The sequence below is a fragment of the Mus musculus genome, chromosome 5 (assembly GCF_000001635.26).
Source record: "Mus musculus strain C57BL/6J chromosome 5, GRCm38.p6 C57BL/6J".
In the NCBI taxonomy this organism is placed as follows: Eukaryota; Metazoa; Chordata; class Mammalia; order Rodentia; family Muridae; genus Mus; species Mus musculus.
In genome coordinates this window covers 24768526-24789990 of record NC_000071.6, presented here as the reverse complement: position 1 = coordinate 24789990, position 21465 = coordinate 24768526, and the positions used below count along the sequence as shown (strand labels likewise).

The following is a 21465-nucleotide window of genomic DNA, read 5'->3' as shown; positions in this document are numbered from 1 at the left end:
GGGGTTAGCTATAGGTACAGAAGGTATGGAAGGGCAAAGCTGGGCTGGGCAAACTCATTAACCGATAAGAAAAAATTTCAGGGGCTAGAGAGATGGCTCATTGGTTAAGAGCACTGACTGCTCTTCCAGAGGTCCTGAGTTCAATTCCCAGTAACCACATGGTGGCTCACAACCATCTGTAATGGGATCTGATGCCCTCTTCTGGTGTGTCTGAAGACAGCAATGGTGTACTCACATACATTAAATACATACATATATACATACATAAGTCTTGAATGAAAGAAAGAAAGAAAGAAAGAAAGAAAGAAAGAAAGGAGGAAGGAAGGAAGGAAAGAAAGAAAGAAAGAAAGAGAGAGAGAAAGAAAGAAAGATAAACATTACTTAAGGGAGTCTTCTTGAATGTGCCAACAAAACACAGCTTTCAGACCAAAAGTGTGGGGACTTCATGCTCCTGGGAAACTTAGAGCATCAGAAGCCATTTCTCTTTGAACTTGTATGCTTTCAAGTGCACTGTGAGTCTCTCTGATTGCTGGCTCCCTCTTTAATTGCAGGAATAAGAGGATATAAAGATTCTGTCCTTCAGAGTAGATAGAATCTCTTTTGAGAAATTTTGCATATTTAATTCTACCTTAATACAGTGCTTATATATCAAAACACCTTCTGATTAGACAATGGGAGAAACCCAAGCAGCAAACATAAATACAGAGACTGGAGGAGATGAAACAAGAGCTCTCAGGGTGCATGTGGGGAGAACGACAAGAAAGGATTCTGGAGAAGTAGAAAACGTGATGATTTCATTGGAAGGAAGATATGCATTCATTACAGAAGAGAATAAGAGATCAGAATTTGATTCTGATCACTGTAATTATCAGTAATGGTCAATTGTAATAATTATGAGTTAGATAAATGAGAAAATCTGGTTGACACTCAGGCATCTAATTACTATGTTATGACCCCACCATTAGGAAAGCTTTAATTTGCATTCATGAAGATGAATAATTTCTTTCTGATTTAATGAAAAGAATGCAAACTTATGTACCTTTTATCTTATAATCTGCTGGAGAAATTTCCCATTCATATTCCTCTAGCAAATGCTCTGCATTATGACAGCAGAAGCACAGCCTCTAACTTCCATTCGTTTTAATGTCTCCTCAGTGCCCTACACTTCACCACTGCCTAGCACCCTCTTAGGGCGGAGAATTTTGTAAAGAGGAGCTAGTCACTGAGGAAGCATGAATTCCTGGGTTTTGCATGCACAGCTGGTGTTTTGCTGTTTTTCTTATAAGACTCTTCAGTTCTCTCTCTCTCTCTCTCTCTCTCTCTCTCTCTCTCTCTCTCTCTCTCTCTCTCTCTGCTTGAGACATAGTTTCTTTGTGTAGCCTTGGCTGTCCTAAAAGTAACCCTGTAAAAAAACAGACTGGCCTTGAACTCACAGAGATCAATAGAGATCAATATGTTTCTGCCTCTCAAATGTTGGACTAAAGACATGTCCCACCATTCCCAGCTATAATATATTTTCCTTGACTGATGTGATATTCTTCATAGGATATGTGAAAAAAGTACCATTTATTATCTCAGAAATGTGTTATTACATCGTGGAATGTTTTAATCACAATACATTTGTTTCAATTCAAATATCATATAGGAAATTACTTCCTGTAATGCAACGGCATGACTGGGGTAGAAGAATATCTAAAGATATAAAAAGATGTAAAAACTGGTGAATAAATGGTAGTTATATCAATTGGTGTAATAATCTGCAGAGGAGGAGTGGCCATATAAGTTGATATCCAAGATGAACCTGATCTTTCACCAGTATTAACCCTAAAATATATAGTTTTGACATATAATTTTTCTCACAAGAAAAAACATGAAACAAACCTCTTCCTGAACTCAAGTGAATCTTTACTTCCTGCTACTCACCTTAATCTACATCAATCTTTTAAGAAGGCTGAGAGTTGAGAAGTTTTCCTGCTGTGCAGAGTTCTGCTAACAGCCAACCCAGGCCTCACACCTGGAAGGGGACTTAACACATATTCTGTTGACATAGAACTCTATTTAACCCAATTTAAGTAAAAAGGCATTTATTGGCTCTACTAAGTAGGAGGTTCTCATGAGGACCAGACTTCATGTGCATATAGACATAGGGATGTTAATGAGGGGATACCATAAAACAGGGATATAAATAAAGTCAGAGAGGTTTTCACAAAGCCCTATCTTCTATCCCTCCCCCCACCCTCACCCCAGATGTTGGCCTTATCTTCTGTAATTACCTGACTTCTAGCCCTTAATTTACATATGTTCAGAGTAGCAAACTATTCAAAATCAATGCCTTAAAAAAATCTACTTCTTAGCTGGGGGTGGTGGCGCACGCCTTTAATCCCTGCACTCGGGAGGCAGAGGCAGGTGGATTTCTGAGTTCGAGGCCAGCCCGGTCTACAAAGTGAGTTCCAGGACAGCCAGGGCTACACAGAGAAACCCTGTCTCGAAAAACCAAATAAATAAATAAATAAAAATTCTACTTCTTCATGGAAGCTGAACTACACCCTACTCAATGATAACTTAGCCAAATAAGAAACAAATTAAAGACCTTAGAACTTACTTAAAATGAAGTCACAACATACCCAAATTCATGGGACAAAATGAAAGCAGTGCTAAGAGGAAAATTCATAGCTCTGAGTGCCACCAAAAAGAAACTGGAGAGAGCATATACTAGCAACTTGACAGAACACCTGAAAGCTCTAGAACAGAAAGAAGCAAATAGACCCAAGAAGAGTAGACAGACAGGAAATAAACTGAGGGTTGAAATCAACTAAGTAGAAACAAAAAGAACTATACAAAGAATCAACAAAACCAGGAGCAGGTTCTTTGAGAAAATCAACAAGATAGATAAACCCTTAGCCAGACTAACCACTGGCACAGAGACAGTAACAAAATCAGAAATGAAAAGGGAGATATAACAACAGAAACTAAAGAAATTTTAAAAATCATCAGATCCTACTACAAAAGCCTATATTCAACAAAACTGGAAAATCTAGATAAAATGGACAATTTTCTAGACAGATACTAAACACCATCAGATAAACCATCCAAACAATCCCCCAACCCCTAAAGAAATAGAAGCAGTCATTAAAAGTCTCCCAACCAAAAAAACCCCAGGACCAGATGAGTTTAGTTCAGAATTCCATCAGACCTTCAAAGAAGACCTAATACCAATACTCTTCAAACTATTCCACAAAATAGAAACAGAAGGAACACTACCCAGTTCATTCTATGAAGCCACAGTTACGGTGTGTATTCTCCCTTGGAGATGGAATGGTTTCTGTCTAGTCAGGAACTTGTCACAGTTTTCTTTCATAGAGGACTTCATAATAGATTTTTTTTCTAAACTTCTATCATATGTAATACTCCAAATAGATTTTTAAAACTGGTTGAGTGCATATTACCTTTAGCTTCAGAAGATATCATGTATATTTAAGAGATATTTAATCATTATAAATTATTTTTGATGACTTAAAAAATGTCAATACTGAGTTGTATATTTTTAAATAAATTTTATTAGTTTCATAAAAAAATAAATAAATCTACTTCTTAGTGTAGCAACTGAAGGGCAAATCATCGTCATATAAGAACGGTACTGAGGGGTCCTGAGTTTAATTGCTTTTCCTGGAGTTTTAATAATAAAACTTGCAGCTGTATGTTAAATGTTTAATTTTATTCATCTTTACCCTTATCAATTATTATGTGATTTTGTAGAAAACATTGGTTACTTTTACTCAAAGCATTTTATTGCAAATATATAAATAGCTTGGTTTTTTATTTTTCTTTGTTTTGTTTTGTTGTGTTTTTCGAGACAGGGTTTCTCTGTATAGCCCTGGCTGTCCTGGAACTCACTTTGTAGACCAGGCTGGCCTCGAACTCAGAAATCCACCTGCCTCTGCCTCCCAAGTGCTGGGATTAAAAGTGTGGGCCATCACTTCCCAGCGGTTATTTTTCTTAATTGGCTACTTAGTTTGATATGCACCTGAAGAGAGTAATCTGGTCTTCACTGGTGAGACCCCTTTTCCTGTGGCTTTTTTACTGAGCTCCCTCAGGACGATCAAGGTTGGGGAGGCTGGCAGAATGCCAGCCAACTACTGCTCACTTAGCTCCCCTTAGCCCCATGAAATAAAAACACTAGAGACTTATAATATACCAGCCAGATTTATAATGGTAAATCTCCAACCCCAAAATGCCCGTGCAAAGAACACAAAATTCAATAATATAATTATAAGCTGCATGCTTTGATTGGACAAATATACCACTACTGCACTCTGTCGCCAGCTATGAAATCCCCAGCTACTTGTGGCTCCTCCAGTCACATGGGTCTGCTCCATCTTCAGCCTCTTCTTCCTCTTTCTTCTCCCACCATCCTCTGTCTCCCTTCTCCTTTCTTCTTCCTTCTCTCCCTTCTCTAAAACTTCCAACTCTGCCTTTCCCTTTCTCTGCCCAATCACAGGCTCTAGCCTGATGCAACCTATTAAGATTTTACCTGACATCCCTTTCTGGGCAGCCCTCTTGAGGGAGCAGAAAATACAAATGGCAATCTACAACAAATGTTAATGAGGCTAGGAAGACGAGGAAATCCTTGCACGCTTTTGATGGAGATGTAAAGCGGAAAACTACAATAAAACAGTATGTAGTTTCATTAAAAGGTAAATTTAGCAGTACCACATAATAAAGCAATTCCTTTTCTGGCTACATAAACAGAAAACTTGGAAATCGTGATCCAAAAGGAATGTTTGCAAGAAACCTCATTTCATTAGAGTCACCAATAAAAGTATTCCAAAGGAATGGATTTGATGATGGGAAAGAGGATGAGACTTTTAATCCTTGAAAATGAATAAAAACTTCCATTTCATTTGCACCAATGAGGAGGTGTAAGACTTTGGCAAGCCTTAACTTACCAGAGACCTCCTGAGTGAACAACTCAGAGTTGGAGATCGATGCAAAAGCAAGAGGAATTTATTGTTCCAGCATGCTGGGGTCGCCCTGCACATGAAGGAAAGAGAACAACCCCACACAGCCTGTTTGGCAAGTTATTATACAGTTTTCAGAGCAGCAGCCATTAGGCACAATGTGATTGGCAGAACAGTGTGACTTTTAAACTGATTGGTCTTTAGGAAATGAGGTGGCAAGGACTTCTCTTGTCTGTAGGTGGCCAATGTTGCAGAATGTGTCTACCTGCTCTAGGCCTCCCCATCCTGCAGGTGGTAGATGGTCGGTCCCCACTTTCCCCTGTGGTCTGAGGAATGTAATTAGCCTCTCCCTTCTGGAGGAGAATGGTCTGGTGGAATTTTCCAAAGTTCCTGAGCTGACCTCCTCAGAGGAACCTGGAAGACATCAAGTGATATAATGCAGATACTCAGACACAAGGAGACAAATATCTTATGATATCACCTACATATTACATTTAAAATAGTTAAATATGAAGAGGTGAAGAGTAAAATAATGGTTCCCAGAAACTGAGAAGAAGGGCACTGGGGAGGAATTCATCAAAATGAACAAAATTTTAGTTAACCATGTAAGCTCCACAGACCTGCTCTGTGGCATGCTGCCTGTCCTTAGGACTGCATAGTCTATTAGCATTTTTTGGAATCAAATCTTTCTCTGATTCATCACTTTTTCTAAAACTCAAGTAAACATTAATTTTAAACATGGGTACTTCCTCCTACTAACTAACTTTACCCTCATTGTTTGGTATTAGAGGTGGGTACTAAGGGCTTGTCTGTGTTCCAATCAAAGGATGAAAGGCGTGTGCTAAAGACTGAGCTATGTTACAACTAGAAACAGTTTTTCCAGGAAATAACGCAATTTTGGGGTTCACACCATGATCAAATATCCCACAACAGAGATCCACGAACAAGGAAACTTAGAAAAGTAAGTACTTATTTGGGGCTTACGGTTTCAGAATGTTAGCTAGGGTCCATCCAGTGATGGTATTTCAGGGAACACGGCAGCAGACAGGCAGGCAGGCATGACACTGAAGCGGTAGCTGTGAGCTTACATCTTGTTCCACAATCATGAGGTAAAGAGAGTTAAATGGGAATGGTATTGGCTTTTGAAGCCTCAAAGCACACCTCCAGTGGCACATCTCCTCCAACAAGACCACACCTCCTAAACTTTTTTTTTTTTTTTTTTTTGAGACAAGGTTTCTCTGTATAGCCCTGGCTGTCCTGGAACTCACTTTGTAGACCAGGCTGGCCTCGAACTCAGAAATCCGCCTGCCTCTGCCTCCCCCACCACGCCCAGCCACACCTCCTAATCTTTCCCAAGCAGTTCTAACACCTGGGAACCAAATATCCAACAGATGAACCTGTGGGGTTCAGGCTCATTCAGTCCGCCGCAGGAGGTCAGGCTTGGGGGCAGGGGCCTTTCCTGTGATGCCTTTCACTGGCCCTGGGGTCTGTTGTTTGCTTGCTTGCTTTCACTGCTTCCTCTTTCTAACATTCTATTTGGCTGGTGAAGACATCTATAAAGTCTCCTTTCCCTCTGAACATTTGGAATCCAGTCCATGCTGTGGTGACCCTCACATTTCTATCATTCATGGTTAACTATGCACTGAAAAACACAGTTATTGCAGAGACTGGGTTTATAGCTCAGCGGGGAGCATTGCCACGCACACACAAAACCCCGACTTTCACACCCCCAAGCAGCAGACACTAAAAAAGAGCTTGCAACACTATTTATTAAGCTCCATAGTTTTAATTTTCCCTTTTATAAGAACACACTATTCTGTTTTTAGAGAGACTGCCACCAGGCAGTTGTGGCCAGCATATTTTATCACTGTCTGAGCTATTGTCTCTCAAATCCCACTTCTTCCATCTGGGCTCCTTCTTGTGTACTTCTTTCTCTGATGCGTTTAGTGACAGTCTGGGATGCTAAATGAGAGTGGGATGCAACCTGGGATAGTTTTATTTCACCATTACTCTTGTTTGATGTTCCACAGGGTCACAGGGCTCCCTGAGATATCCTCTCATGTTCACAGAGGACTCATATCACAGGACATCAGACCTGGGAGCCACCTGCGATGGCTCATGTTGGTCAACTTGATACACCTGGGAAGAGGGGTCCTCAACTGAGGGATTGTTCCCAGCCTGTGGGCATGTCTATGCAATATATATATATATTTTTTTTTGATGGCTAAATAGATGTGGTACATCCCAGCCCACTATGGTCGGTCCTATTTCTAGGCAGGTGGGCCTGGGCTGTAAGAAAGACAACTGAAGGTGAGCAAGCATGTCAACAAGCCAGTAAGTAGCATTCCTCTGTAGTTCTCTGCCTCTGACTCCTGCCTTGGCATTTCTCATGACATGTAAGAAGGATCTACATATGTGGAACACTACTCAGTCTTCAAAAAGAGAAATTGTGGATATCTCTTGATTTGGAAGATAATGTCCTCTGTGACTAAGCCAGCCACAAGGCTAGTGGTTGTGGTTTATGCCTTTAATCCAACACCTTTGAGGTCAGCCTCATCTACAAAGAGTCCCAAGACATTCAGGGCTACACAGAGAAACCCTGTTTTAGAAAATCAAGAGAGAGAGAGAGAAAGCTGGCAAGACGGCTCAACGGGTAAGAGCACTGACTGCTCTTCCAAAGGTCCTGAGTTCAAATCCCAGCAACCACATGGTGGCTCACAACCACCCATAATGAGATCTGATGCCCTCTTCTGGTGTGTCTGAAGACAGCAACACTGTACTTATTTATAATAATAAATAAATCTTTGGTCCTAAATTCAATTCCCAACAGCCACATAAAGGCTCACAACCCTCTGTAGAGCTACAGTGTACTAATATACATAAAATAAATGAATAAAATACTTAAAAAGAAGAAAGAAAGAAAGAAAGAGGCCAGATATGGTGGCTCATGCCTTTAATCCCAGCACTCAGAAGGCAGAGGCAGGCAGATCTCTGGCCAGCTTACACTACAAATTCTACAGATTAAGTTTCAAGACAGTCAGAACTGTTACACAGAGAAACTGTCTCAAAAAGCAAAATAAAAATAAAAGTGTGGCTGGGCAGTGGTGGCGCATGCCTTTAATCCCAGCACTTGGGAGGCAGAAGCAGGTAGATTTCTGAGTTTGAGGCCAGCCTGGTCTACAAAGTGAGTTCCAGGACAGCCAGGGCTGTACAGAGAGACCCTGTCTCAAAAAAACAAAAAACAAACAAACAAAAAATAAATAAATAAAAGTGTGGGGTGGGGAACTGCAGGAAGGGTTAATGGGAACTTCATGTTGAATAGTGCAGTTTCAGTTTTGGTGTGGAAGCCAGTGAAAGTTGCCCAGCATATTGAGTAAAGTGTGTGCGCACACGTGTGTGTGTGTGTGTGTGTGTGTGTGTGCGTGATCTCACATGAACATGCATGCATCCCTGTTTACCTGTGTGTTTTTGTGTAAGGACCAGCAGTTAACATCAAATGTCTTCCTTCATTGTTCTTATTTTTTGAGACGGAGTCTTTCTGTGAACCTGGAGCCTCTGCCTCCCACGAGCTGCACTAAAGGCATGTGCCACCACCTCAGGCTCCTACGGTGTTCTCTGTGGCTGGGCATCAACCAGGACTTAAGGTACACTCACTCACTGATTTGCTCAACGATCCTGGGAGGAGTGGATTGTTAGCCCCACCTTACGGGTGTGGAGAACTCATCGCAGAGCTGCTTGCCTTTGGTCACACAGCAAGCCAGTGGGGGAGGGAGGATTTAAATGCAGAACTCCCGCCTCTGCCTCAATGGCTAATAATAGCTCTCAGCACCCCAGCCTGGTGCTGGTGAGGACACAGGCTTTATCCATTCAAGCCCTTCTTTTAGATCTTGCCTCTTCAGTTCTCTCTGCTGCATCTGTTTACACTTCATCTGACAAGGACTCTCAGGCTGACTTCAGAATCTGTGCCTGAAGTGCAAATTAAAGCCCAAGATGTCTAAATGTATTCCTTAGAGACACAGAAATAAGAAGGGATCCCCAAGGACCCCTGCCGCAAACGCACAGCCAGTGGTTCTTACCCTTGTGGGGATCAACCGATTGTTTCAAGGGGTGGCCTAAGACTATCAAAAAACAGATATTTGCATTATAACTTATAACTGTAGCAAAACTGTAGTTATGAAGTAGAAACAAAAAAATGTATGATTGGGGTCAACACAGCATGAGTATTAAATAAAGGCTGGCAACATTAGGACGGTTGAGAACCACTGTTTAGGCCGACCAGGCCTATTCTATATAAGGAGTTCCAGGCCACCCAGTGCTACGTGGTGAGACCCTGTCTCAAAAAGAAAGAGAGAAAGGAGGTATGGAGGAAATGAGGGACAGACAGTCTATAAGACAGACAGACTTTGGTAGCCTCCCACAATGGTGCTTAATAATTTCCTTAGGAGCTGGGTGGTGGTGGCGCACGCCTTTAATCCCAGAACTCGGGAGGCAGAGGCAGGCGGATTTCTGAATTCGAGGCCAGCCTGGTCTACGAGGTGAGTTCCAGGACAGCCAGGGCTACACAGAGAAACCCTGTCTCGAAAACAAACAAATAATAATTTCCCTAGGATGTAGTTACTGATATGACCATAAGGGGGCAGGCTTCAGCATCCGTCATTTCATAAACCCTGTCCTCCAAAATCGCGGTTCTGACTTCCCTCCCCTGACAGGTCCCTTTCTGCAGATGTCTGATCCCTGACTTGGGAGAAACACTCAAGCTCATGTCCCTACGCTAGAGTAGGGCAGAGCAGGAACTGGGGGACACATGGGTGATCATAGCTAGACACCTCTCCCAGCTAGCTCAAACAGGCTGGCCTTCTAGAGCCCGATCCTGGTGGCAGGCTTACGAGTGCCAGCCCATTTTTGTTCATTCGTTCGTGCATGCCCTCCCCGATGGCTCTGGGTGGAAATGCCCAGGTGGGGCTCTCAGGATCGCAGGGTAGATCCCCAGACCGCAGGGCCCTGGGCCCACGCTGAGCAACCTTGTGTTAGGTGCTCTTCATTCCTGTCCGACCTCAGTTAACTCAAAGAAAACACCACCTGGTTGCTACTTGCACTGCTGGGTTGCAGGCTTCTGCCCCAAGACACCTAGACCCAGGCTGCCCTCCTGACCTGAGCCTTCTAGGAGCCTCGGACTCCAGGACACAAATCTCTGCTCTTTATAAACTATCCACATTCAGGCTTTGCATTACGGCAGCAGAAACTGCACCAAGAAGCAATGTCCTAGGCAGATAATGGAAGGTTATTCAATGCTAAAAAGAAATGCACCACTTGGCCAAAAGACACTATAATCTCTTTTATGCCATTTTATTTTTCAAATCTTAATTATTACTTATGGGCAGAGGTCAGAGGGGTATCCCATCACCTGGAGCTGAAGTTGCAGGCAGTTGTGAGCTGCCTGCTGTGGGTGCTGGGAATAGTCTGTGCTCTTAACCACTGAGCCATCTCTCCAGCCCCACATGATAACCTTAAAGCTTGTTGCTTAGTGAAAGAAGCCAGTCTGGTCTGGTGTGCTGGCCCAGACCTGTAATCCCAGCACTCTGGTGGTAGAGGCAGGAGGATCAGGAGTTCTGCTTTATAGCTTGTTTGATGCCAATCTAGGATAGGTGAGATCCTGTCTCAGGGAAAAAAAGCAAAAAACAAAACCCAGTCTGAAAGGTAACTTAGCTACAGCAGCCTTCCTATCTGAATTGTAGGAAAAGCAAACTGTGAACACAGGAAAATTATGAATAGTTCCAGGGGGGCTGTCCTGTAGCAGCGACCAGGGGGAGGCAAGGAAGAGCAGAACATATTCACACAAATATTACAACAGTGGGTGCCTGTGGGGCAAAAAAAAAAAGGGGGTCCCACGTCTGCTCAGGGTTAGGGCCACTGGGTGGGGCGGACATGGGGCATTTGACTGCGTGCAACCCCACAGAACTGCCCAGCGGGCGTTGGACTGTGGGAAGCGGTGGGATCCTGCTCCAGGGGTGGGAAAGGGCATAGTCTGGGGTCCCCGCCGAACTGCCAGAGCTGGGCTCCAACTCTCGGGCACTACAGACCGCTGGGCACTGACGCCACTGTATGTCGAGGAAGAGCTGAGAACAAAGTGGGAACCCTCGGGCAGAAGTGGCCGGGGGCTTGAAGGAAAGGGGGCAGGAAGGAGAGCTCTGGCAGGTTACTGTGGGGAGGAGAGAGTCTGACTAGCTCAGGCGGCTAGCTCTGCGGGCGACTTGGTTTGGCTGCTGGCGGCCGGCGTGGCTGGAGCACAGCAAGGCTTCCTGGTGGGAGGTTAGACACTTGGATCGGTAGAGGGAAACCCGCTCCATTGCTCCAGCAGAGCCGATCCTGATGGGAAGAGGCAGTCCATGGTTTTAAGGCATTTATTGTAGAAAGGCAGCGAAAAGGAGAGAGTAGAGAAGCAGAGGGTAGCCATGGACACGTGGGGGGGGGGAGAGGGGGAGAAGGAGGGAAGAGGTGAGAGTAAGAACAAGAGATAAGAGAGAGAGGAGGGGGCAAGCAGCCCCTTTTATAGTGGGCTGGGCCATCCTAGCTGTTGCCAGGTAACTGTGGGGATGGAGTCCAGACCGAATACCAGGAACTTGGACATTGCCTCCATGACTGATGGCCACACACACCTCTCTGCAGGGGGCTACGGGAGTCTGTAGCTGTGACAGGAGCCAGGGGCCCAGAGGGCGTGGCCAAACAACCCGCTGTCCCTTAGGGTCACCAGGATTCAAGGCCTGTGCTCTACCGGAGACCAGGCTGTCTGTGCACAGTTCACCGCCCCACCAGTGCCATTCTTCAACCACAGGAACAAATCCCTGTGTTCTTCTCAGGCTGGCCTTTCAGGAGAATGGGTTTACACAAGAAGATAATGGGAGGGCTGTGGAGATGGCTCAGTGGTTAAGAGCTTCCAGGGGACCTGGGTTCGATTCCTAGCACCCACATGGTGGCTCACAACCATCTGTAACTCTAGCCCCAGGGCTTCCACATCCTTCCTCTTTCTAGTTTTTACGGGCACCTGGTGAGCACACATATACCTCAGGCAAACATTCAATATGTTTTACTGACATGTGAGCTCTTATTAGGGAGACTCATAAAAACAGAGTGAATATTTCTAAGGTGTGTATGGAGGCTTAAGAGATAAGCGTTGTCTTAACCAGGTCTGTACAGAGACCCTGTCCTGACTTTAGGTCCCTTGCTGAGACAGTTTGCTGTGTGGTCCTGTGCTTACTGTATACAGCCCAGGCTGGCTTTGAATTCTCATTGTCCTGCCTCAGCCTGCAAGAGCTGGGTCTTCTTGTACTTGGGATGTAGGCTGCCTGCTCCACCCATGGCTCTCTACCTCCAGAGAGCATGACTGACAGCCTAAGGCCAGCCTGGACACACTCCGAGAACAGTGTCCTCAAAAAGAGCACCGAGTCACCCACAAGGAAGCTGCATTCTTCTTCTAAGAAACAGAATCCAGTGCCCACAGGTCCCTGCTGGGTTTGTTGGAACGTGTCTTTAATGTACAGCAGCACGAGGCAGGAGAGAGGGGAAATTGTGTGGCCATAGGAAGGGATTGGGGCCGCCAGGACTGGAGTCTGGTGGAGGTCTCCCGACAGCTGAGAAGCAAGAATTCCAGCACCTTTAACATTTCCTGAAGGCTGCTAACAGAGACAACATTCCTTTCAGAGAGAGGGAGAGAGGGAGAGAAGGAGAGAGGGAGAGAGGGAGAGAGGGAGAGAGGGAGAGAGGGAGAGAGGGAGAGAGGGAGAGAGGTCTAAGACAGCAGTGAACCTGCCCGTATACCAAGGCCTAAAGAAACTTGATTACTACCTCAAGACTCACAATTAGTATCTTTGTCCTCCCCAGCTATAAACCTGCAATTTTCTAGGAACCTTACAAGAAGAGCCATTTACTGTAAAAGGCATGTCTTAACACTTCAGCTAACCTTTCAGAGTCATGGTTTTCCCTTATCAGATTGTAACCATAAACAAAGCCTGTGTGGGAGGAGCTGCCCTAGAACCTCACTGTGGTAAAGGTGGGAAGGAGGAGGTGGGGAGGCTCCCTTAGAAACCTTTCAACTGAGCTCTTACTCACTAAGAGACGAGCAGAGAGGGGAGCTGGGCTCCCAGCAGCCACACCAGCTGGCTCACAAACGCCTGTAACCCCAGCTCCAGAGGATCTGACGCCCTCTTCTGGCCTCCGTGGGCACTGCACTCACACCTGCACAAAGTCATCTGGGTTAAGGTGTACTATAAAACTTCCAGGCTACAGAGCTGGCTCAGGACAAAGCTCTTACCTGTGGGATAGTGGTTAATACTGTCAACTGGATAGGATCTAAACTCACTTGGGAGACAAGCCTCTGGGCAGACCTGGGAGAGACTGTCTTGATTATGAAAGGAAATAAAACTTGAGACCTGTGATTCATGTAATGTATGTCAAATAGCCCAAAGAGTTGTTTGTGAGCTTTGAAACCTGGGGCTGAGAACATAGCAGAACAGACCAGGACATGCCCGGGCAGGCCCATCACCTCTCTATCTCCCACCCCTCTGACCTAAGTTAAATGTTAACAGGCTGCTGATGTTTAACTGGACCAATCATGTGAAACCGCGCCAATTCCTCCCCCAGCCCCACTCCTTTTCTATAAAAACCTTCCAAGCCTCATGGTCGAACCCACTGTCTCCTGTGTGAGATACGTTTCGACCCGGAGCCATTAAAATACCTCGTGTTGTTACATCAAGGTGTTGTGTTCTATTCATGATTCTTGGGTGCACGCCGAATCGGGAGTTGAGTGGGGGTTTCCCCACTAGGTTCTTTCATTTGGAGGCCCCAGTGAGATCTGCGTGACACCCAGGAACCCCGAAGGACCCCTTGGAGGTGCGTTTGTTTGTGTGAGCTTTGTATGTTGTCTGTTGTCTAAGTGTCTAAAGTGTGGCACTGCTGAATTTGTGTCTTAGTTTTTCAGTTCTGAGATTGTGGGTTTGAGCCCCACCTGTGTTACCAGTTCTGGTATTCTGTATTCTGGCAGCTGCCACTGTGGACCGTAAGGACCCTAGTGGCTGTGGGAAGACGACAGTCTATTTCCCCACAGGCTGCACCCCTGGAAGACATTCCGAGGGAGACCCTGGAGTGCCCGGGGTATGGAACAGTCAGGAGTACCTGGCTGTTGCCTGGCAGAGTGAAGAAGAGTGAGTGCTCTTCCTGCCAGAGGAGTGAACGTGGAATCCCACTCTGTCAGAGGTAGCGTTTGGCTGGTTGTATAAGTCCAGACACGGACGAGTGTGTTTGGATGTCTTAGTGTTTTCCGTCTTTGTTAGTGTGTTGTGTTTATTCTTATTCTTCACTATGGGACAGACCGTGTCTACTCCTTTATCTTTGACTAAGGACCATTGGACAGACGTTAGGGCTAGAGGACGAAATTTGTCAGTAATAGTAAAGAAAAGCCATAGATGACTTTCTGTTCCTCAAAATGGCCTGTTTTTGGAGTAGGTTGGCCACCAGAAGGAACTTTTTACTTACCCACCATAAGGGCCGTAAAGGCCATTGTTTTTCAGGAAGGGCCAGGGTCACATCCAGACCAGCAACCGTACATCACGGTATGGGAGGACTTGGCACGCTACCCACCCCCGTGGGTTCACCCATTCCTCCCACCTCTCCACCCTGGCACCAAGATCCTAGCCATCGGAGAAAATGGTGAGAAAGGGAAACCAAAACCATCGCTCGCTCGGGGGAGATGATGATCGCAGCAAACCAGTGACAAAACCCCCCAAGATCTATCCAGAGATTGAAGAACCCCCTGAGTGGCCCAACACCCCTCAACCCCCATTGTATGCTCCCCACCCCCAACCTTAAGCTCCCTCGGGACCCCTGCCTCAGGCCCTGGCCGGAGGAGGGGGCCCCTCCACAGGAACAAGGAGCCGGCGAGGAGTCGCCCCTGAGGGGCCTGCGGATTCAACCGTGGCGCTCTCCCTCAGGGCTATTGGGGCTCCCCCTGCTGATCCGAATAGTCTACAGCCCCTACAGTATTGGCCTTTTTCCTCTTCTGACCTCTATAACTGGAAAGCTAATCACCCCCCTTTTTCAGAGAACCCTGCAGGACTCACTGGGTTGTTTAAATCATTAATGTATTCACACCAGCCAACCTGGGATGACTGCCAGCAGCTTCTGCAGACTCTATTCACAACCGAGGAGAGAGAGAGGATTCTCCTCGAGGCTCCGAAAAACGTCCGAGACGAGGCTGGGCGCCCTGTCCAAACTCCAGCTGAGATAGATGAAGGATTCCTGCTAACCCGGCCCCGATGGGATTATAATACGGCACCAGGTAGGGAACGACTGTCCAATTATCTCCGGGCCCTAGTGGCGGGTCTCAGAGGTGCTGCTCGGCAGCCCACGAACCTGGCTAAGGTAAGAGAGGTTATGCAGAGAGCGACTGAGCCCCCCCTCAGTCTTCCTCAAAAGGCTCATGGAGGCTTATAGGAGATATACCCCATTCGACCCCACATCTGAGGGTTAAAGGGCCTCAGTAGTTATGGCCTTCATTGGCCAGTCAGCTCCTGACATTAGGAAGAAGTTACAGCGAATTGAGGGCTTGCAGGATTACACCATAAGGGATGTAGTTAGAGAGACAGAGAAAGTGTATCATAGGAGAGAAACAGAAGATGAAAAGTTAGAGAGAGAGAAAAGAGAAGAGGAGGATAGGAGAGACAGGAGGCAAGAAAAGGTTTTGACTAGGATCCTGGCCACAGTAGGAGAAAGAGATAACGAAAGAAGAGGTAGACAGTCAGGGAACCTGGGAGACAAAAGACAGCAGGGACCAAGGAGACCCAGAGAAGGCGGGCAGCACCTGGAGAGGAACCAATGCGCATATTGCAAGGAAATGGGCCACTGGAAGAGCGACTGTGGGGGGGGGGAGGGGAACAAGAGGTAAAGGTGCTTTCTCTTGGAGAAGATAAAGACTAGGGGGAACGGGGCTCGGCCCCCCTTCCCGAACCTAGGGTAACCTTAGAAGTGGAGGGGACCCCCGTGGACTTTCTAGTCGACACGGGAGCCGAATTTTCAGTATTCAAAACACCTCTAGGAAAAGTAAAGAAAAATGGAAAAACCTTGGTGATCGGGGCCACGGGACAAAAATCATATCCATGGACCACATCCCGAGTAGTAGACATAGGGCAAAACTGAGTAACTCATTTGTTTCTAGTTATTCCAGAGTGTCCTATGCCTCTATTGGGGAGAGACTTACTAACCAAGTTAAAAGCACAAATAACTTTCGACCGGATTTTCTGGGGAATAAAAGCGCCCCAGACTCTAGAGCTGTCTTTACAACTAGGGGAGGAATATCGACTTTACCAAAATAAAGTAAAGCCCCCTGAGGGATCACAGGACTGGTTGAATCGATACCCTCAGGCGTGGGCAGAGACCGGAGGAGTGGGGATGGCAAAACTGGTCCCCCCCCCCCCGTGGTGATTGAACTTAAGTCCGGGGCCAACCCTATAGGGTTCCGACAATATCCCATGAGCAGAGAAGCTCAAGAGGGTATACACCCCGAAATCAACAAACTGTTCCAACAGGGGATTTTGGTCCCATGCAAATCCCCTTGGAACACTCCTCTACTTCCAGTAAAAAAAGCAGGGACCAGTGACTACCATCCAGTCCAGGACCTGAGAGAAGTCAACAAGAGAGTTCAGGACATACACCCCACGGTGCCAAATCCTTATAACCTCCTCAGCACCTTGCCACCTGGTCGGACATGGTACACAGTCCTGGATCTCAAAGACGCTTTTTTCTGTTTGAGGTTACACCCCAACAGCCAGCCCTTGTTCGCTTTCGAATGGCGAGACTCTGAGAGTGGACAAGCCGGACAGCTCACATGGACGAGGCTGCCTCAGGGATTCAAGAACTCGCCCACTTTGTTTGATGAAGCCCTACACCGAGATCTTGCCCTTTTCCCGAGCCAATAACCCACAGGTGACTCTTCTGCAGTATGTAGATGACCTGCTCCTAGCTGCAGAAACACTCGAGGACTGTGAAATTGGGACCCAAAACCTCCTGGGCGAGTTAGGTAAGCTGGCGTATCGGGCCTCTGCTAAAAAGGCTCAGTTATGCCAGATAGAAGTGACCTTCCTAGGATATGTCCTGAGAGATGAACAACAGTGGCTCACAGAAGCCAGAAAACAAGCTGTTATGCAGATCTCGGCCCCAACCACTGCTCTCCAGGTAAGAGAGTTCCTGGGGACCGCCGGGTTTTGCAGACTCTGGATTCCCGGATTTGCCACACTGGCAGCTCCCTTGTATCCACTAACCAAAGAGAAAGGGGAATTCACCTGGACCAGAGAACATCAGCTAGCCTTTGAAACTCTCAAAAAGGCACTGCTGCAGGCTCCGGCATTGGCCCTGCCAGATTTAAACAAACCTTTCACCCTATACATTGATGAAAAAAATGGAGTGGCAAGGGGAGTCTTTACCCATGTTTTGGGACCATGGAAGCGTCCGGTAGCCTACTTATCAAAGAAACTGGACCCTGTGGCCAGTGGATGGCCCTCCTGCCTGCGAGCGATAGCAGCCACGGCCGTGCTAGTAAGAGATGCTGACAAACTGACTATGGGCCAGAATGTTACCATAGTGGCCCCACACTCTCTTGAGAGCATTCAGGCAACCACCGGACCGCTGGATGACCAACGCCCGAATGACGCACTACCAGAGCCTATTGCTGACAGAGCGAGTAAGTTTTGCACCCCCAGCCATTCTCCACCCTGCCTCCTTACTACCTGAGGCTGACGAGGCCCCTGCACATAAGTGTGAAAAAATACTGGCAGAAGAGACTGGAATCCAGCCGGACCTCACAGACCAACCTTGCCCAGGAGCGATGACCTGGTTCACGGACGGAAGCAGCTTTGTGGTATAAGGTAAGCAGAGGGCTGGGGCAGCAGTAGTGGATGGAAAGTCTGTCATATGGGCCAGCAGCCTGCCGGAGGGTACATCAGCTCAAAAAGCAGAACTAATCGCACTAATTCAAGCCTTAAGGCTGGCAGAAGGAAGGGCTCTTAATGTCTATACCGACAGCCGGTACGCTTTTGCCACAGCTCATGTTCACGGAGCAATATACTGACACCGTGGACTGCTGACGTCTGCCGGCAAAGATATCAAAAATAAAGAAGAAATTCTCAGCTTATTAGAAGCTGAACAAAGAATTCTCACCTGAGGAATACCGAATGGCAGAGAAGCACTTGAAAAAATGTTCAACATCCTTAATCATCAGGGAAATGCAAATCAAAACAACCCTGAGATTCCACCTCACACCAGTCAGAATGGCTAAGATCAAAAATTCAGGTGACAGCAGATGCTGGCGAGGATGTGGAGAAAGAGGAACACTCCTCCATTGTTGGTGGGAGTGCAGGCTTGTACAACCACTCTGGAAATCAGTCTGGCGGTTCCTCAGAAAACTGGACATAGTACTACCGGAGGATCCAGCAATACCTCTCCTGGGCATATATCCAGAAGATGCCCCAACAGGTAAGAAGGACACATGCTCCACTATGTTCATAGCAGCCTTATTTATAATAGCCAGAAGCTGGAAAGAACCTAGATGCCCCTCAACAGAGGAATGGATACAGAAAATGTGGTACATCTACACAATGGAGTACTACTCAGCTATTAAAAAGAATGAATTTATGAAATTCCTAGCCAAATGGATGGACCTGGAGGGCATCATCCTGAGTGAGGTAACACATTCACAAAGAAACTCACACAATATGTATTCACTGATAAGTGGATATTAGCCCCAAACCTAGGATACCCAAGATACAAGATATAATTTGCTAAACACATGAAACTCAAGGAGAATGAAGACTGAAGTGTGGGCACTATGCCCCTCCTTAGATTTGGGAACAAAACACCCATGGAAGGAGTTACAGAGACGGAGTTTGGAGCTGAGATGAAAGGATGGACCATGTAGAGACTGCCATAGCCAGGGATCCACCCCATAATCAGCATCCAAACGCTGAAACCATTGCATACACTAGCAAGATTTTATTGAAAGGACGCAGATGTAGCTGTCTCTTGTGAGACTATGCCGGGGCCCAGCAAACACAGAAGTGGATGCTCACAGTCAGCTAATGGATGGATCATAGGGCTCCCAATGGAGGAGCTAGAGAAAGTAGCCAAGGAGCTAAAGGGATCTGCAACCCTATAGGTGGAACAACATTATGAGCTAACCAGTACCCCGGAGCTCTTGACTCTAGCTGCATATATATCAAAAGATGGCCTAGTCGGCCATCACTGGAAAGAGAGGCCCATTGGACTTGCAAACTTTATATGCCCCAGTACAGGGGAATACCAGGGCCAAAAAGGGGGAGTGGGTGGGCAGGGGAGTGGGGGTGGGTGGATATGGGGGACTTTTGGTATAGCATTGGAAATGTAAATGAGTTAAATACCTAATAAAAAATGGAAAAAAAAAAAAAAAAAGAAGCTGTTCATCTGCCCCATAGGGTGGCAATTATCCATTGCCCAGGACACCAGAAGGGAACTGGGCCCGTTGAAAAGGGAAATCAAATGGCAGACCAAGAAGCTAAAAAAGCAGCCCAAGGGCCAATGACTCTGGTGGTGAGAACCCAACAGCCCGCTGCTGAGGAAATAAATAAAAAAACCCTCACAGAAGAAGAGGGGCGAGATTACTTAGCTAACATACACCATCTGACTCATTTAGGAACTAAAAAATACTAAAATTGGTTAGTAAGTCCCCCTATTACATTCCTAGATTAAAAAGAATTGTAGAAGAGATAGTAAAAAACTGCCATGCTTGTGCACTTACCAACGCTGGGTCTAGCAGGCTCCAGGAAAGAAAACGACTGCGAGGAGACAGGCCTGGAGCCTACTGGGAAACCGACTTCACTGACGTGAAACCGGCTAGGTATGGAAATAAATATCTCCTAGTTTTTATAGACACCTTCTCAGGATGGGTCGAAGCGTTCCCCACCAAGAAAGAAACAGCTAATGTAGTGGTCAAGAAGATACTTGAAGAAATCCCTCCCTGCTTTGGGATATCTAAGGTAATAGGGTCAGACAACGGACCTGCCTTCGTCTCCCAGGTAAGTCAGGGATTGGCCAGACAACTGGGGACAAATTGGAAATTACATTGTGCATACAGACCCCAGAGTTCAGGACAAGTAGAAAAGATGAATAGAACGCTAAAAGAGACTCTGACTAAAATAGCCTTAGAATCCGGTGGAAGCGATTGGACAGCCGTTCTCCCTTATGCCTTGTTCAGGGTTCGGAATACACCTGGACCCCTTGGCCTAACTCCATTTGAATTAATGTATGGGGCGCCCCCGCCCATTTTTATGACCATAGGGGATATGAATCGCCCGGATGTGTCTTTCTCTCCTTCTTCTAGTCTTTTGGCTCGATTAAAAGCTCTCGAAATAGTAAGAAAAGAGGTCTGGGAACAGCTAAAAGAAACCTATGTTGCTGGTGACACACAGGTGCAGCACCAGTTTGAAGTAGGAGACGCAGTCCTGGTGAGGAGACACCGAGCAGGAAACCTAGAGCCGAGGTGGAAGGGATCCTACTTGGTGCTACTGACAACGCCCACCGAGGTCAAAGTGAAAGCAATCCCCACTTGGATCCACGCATCCCACGTCAAGAGAGCACCCCCTGGAGTCAGCGATGATGAGTGGACTTTGGAGAAGACTACTAACCCTCTTAAGTTGCGCCTGCTTTGTAGAAGCCATCCCAAAGGACTTCAACCCCCACAGTCCTGTTCAACAAACGTGGGAGGTACTCAATGAGGGGGGTAGGGCTGTATGGACAATCGCCAAGGTACACCCTCTGTGGACTTGGTGGCCTGATCTTTTCCCTGACATCTGTAAGTTGGCAATAGGAGCCCCTCCTAGATGGGACTTAGAGGGGTACTCTGACATTCAGAGGGCACCTTTAACACCCCCTCCGTACATAGAAAAACATTCGAGAGAACCATGGGGTGGTTGCTCTAACTAAAGGGATAGAAGTATGCTTCGAACCCATCCCTTCTACGTCTTCCCCGGGCCCCATCGAAGTCAGTCCCTCAATCCAACATGTGTAGGTAAGGCTGACTTCTTTTGTAAGAGCTGGGGTTGCGAGACTTCAGGTACAGCCCGCTGGAAGCCCTCCTCGAGTTGGGACTATATTAGAGTAACAGCCAACTATTCCCTAGCGTCTTATGTACCTGGAGGATTTGACCTAGACGAGTGTACTGACTGGTGCCATCCGCTCCGTGTCACCTTCACTGAACCAGGGAAAAGAGCTCTGGGATGGACAAAAGGGTATACCTGGGGTCTTAGGATTTACAAGGAAAGATATGATGGGGGATTATTGTTCACTCTCCGATTAAAAATAGAGACCCCCTACAATCCTTTAGGCCCCCCAACCAAGTCCACACCCCTCACCCATACTATTACTCAGCCTACTCCAGTGATTGCAGACCCCCTTAATATGGCCGCTATCACCCAACCTCCCACTCCTCAGG

The 21465-nt window shown here is 46.5% G+C and overlaps 1 long non-coding RNA gene across 1 annotated transcript in view; it reads right to left on the bottom strand.

Moving 5' to 3' along the window:
• Positions 1-4190: 4190 nt before the first annotated feature.
• The window catches only part of Gm33591, a 28759-nt gene continuing 11484 nt past the window's right edge, over positions 4191-21465 (bottom strand). The window contains exon 2 of the long non-coding RNA XR_003955727.1: positions 4191-5372. This is a non-coding gene — a long non-coding RNA (predicted gene, 33591). The remainder of the gene's footprint in view (positions 5373-21465) is intronic.